Consider the following 2220-nt stretch of genomic DNA (forward strand, 5'->3'; position numbering starts at 1 on the left):
ACGGAACTACGCCAACCATGCCGGCAAAACGGTATCGCCATCTATGAAAATACGGCGAAACCACATGCAATACCTCCATCTATGCGAATCTGACAACACTACGTCCGCCATGTCGAGCGCACCACAAAACACAGCGCCATCTGTAGGTCTCCCGCGGCATGACGTCCTGCAACGACGATACCGCCATCTATGAGACGCCAAGCCGACCAAGACATCGATGGGCCCACAGTGCCCATCTTTCGACCCCACCCACAAAGCCTGCGTCCTCTGTCGACCACAGCACCCCAACGCCAGCGCCTCTGCCGCACGAAATCGTGGACCGGCAATCACTCCACCTGCGCCCCACTCCAACCGCCCAACTCGCAACTCCAGCGGATGAACGGCGGACTTTTCCCGCAGTCGCAATGTGCAATCCACCCCTATAACATGCGTTTCATGAAGAGTTATCTCCAATATGCGACATTCCCGCTGTCCCTATACATGAGCTGCGGGCTGTACCAGTTACGAGCTAGAGACGCGACCGCGTTGCTCTCTGTACGAATGCCGATGCTGAGCGGTCAGCTAGGAGGCGCTCCATCCATGTCGGTACCGGTGAGCGTTGCACTCGCAGTCGCAAGAACGTACGGCAAGTATATTACCTGGAAGAGTCAATGACAGTCCACGCCCCCCTGCGTGGGAAGAGTCTTTCTAGGCCATGACCCACCGGAAGGGCGCAGCGTCCCCCACCCCAGACATGTGACGTCACACCATCGGTATTGACGACTAGACTGATTCCTTATAATCATTTGCCATACACCGGTGGAAGCTGCCGAGACGAGTAACTACATAGCGGGCTCGCCGTGTCACTAATGTACAGAGATACAACAGTTTCGACTGGAACCGGATTAAACGTATACACGGCGCTGATTAGTAATAGATAGAGCCATCAGAATACAGATAATGTATACAACTGTCCGTATACATGCTGAAAGACTCTGCTCACAATCACAACCACACGTCAGCCACACACCCTTATCACGCACTACTCTCTGCCTGTAACACGCACACAGACAATATGTAAGCACCAGCATGGAACAACACCCAGTGCATCCTCTCCGCCACATTAGACAATCCACACTGTCATAACCAGACTGGGAGGTCCACTCAGAAAACAGAATATCCCACCCACCCGACAACCACCATTGCTCAGCCAAGCCACCAACACCCACACATGTCCTACACAGGGGTGCACCCAACATCACAATACTGCCTCCTCTCACAGCACACAAACAATGGCAGGAATGAAAGACACAGGTCTGCCACAAGCATGGAATGAGAGCGCCGCCTGTCATGAGCCAAAGGTGCATCCTGACGTGGCAAATCAGATGATGCCGCAGGCATCCACTTACTATAATCACAATCAACAAACCGGCCGCCCCGCCCCGCCCCCCATTAAACCTTTCCTTACAACAATGTGTACCTTAACCTAACCTATATCGTACCGTAACCTAACCTATATCGTACCGTAACCTAACCTATGTCGTACCGTAACCTAACCTATGTCGTACCGTAACCTAACCTATGTCGTACCGTAACCTAACCTATGTCGTACCGTAACCTAACCTATGTCGTACCGTAACCTAACCTATGTCGTACCGTAACCTAACCTATGTCGTACCGTAACCTAACCTATGTCGTACCGTAACCTAACCTATGTCGTACCGTAACCTAACCTATGTCGTACCTTAACCTAACCTATGTCGTACCTTAACCTAACCTATGTCGTACCTTAACCTAACCTATGTCGTACCTTAACCTAACCTATGTCGTACCTTAACCTAACCTATGTCGTACCTTAACCTAACCTATGTCGTACCTTAACCTAACCTATGTCGTACCTTAACCTAACCTATGTCGTACCTTAACCTAACCTATGTCGTACCTTAACCTAACCTATGTCGTACCTTAACCTAACCTATGTCGTACCTTAACCTAACCTATGTCGTACCTTAACCTAACCTATGTCGTACCTTAACCTAACCTATGTCGTACCTTAACCTAACCTATGTCGTACCTTAACCTAACCTATGTCGTACCTTAACCTAACCTATGTCGTACCTTAACCTAACCTATGTCGTACCTTAACCTAACCTATGTCGTACCTTAACCTAACCTATGTCGTACCTTAACCTAACCTATGACGTACCTTAACCTAACCTATGTCGTACCTTAACCTAACCT

Source organism: Schistocerca americana, unplaced genomic scaffold, assembly GCF_021461395.2.
Source record: "Schistocerca americana isolate TAMUIC-IGC-003095 unplaced genomic scaffold, iqSchAmer2.1 HiC_scaffold_1357, whole genome shotgun sequence".
NCBI classification, from domain to species: domain Eukaryota; kingdom Metazoa; phylum Arthropoda; class Insecta; order Orthoptera; family Acrididae; genus Schistocerca; species Schistocerca americana.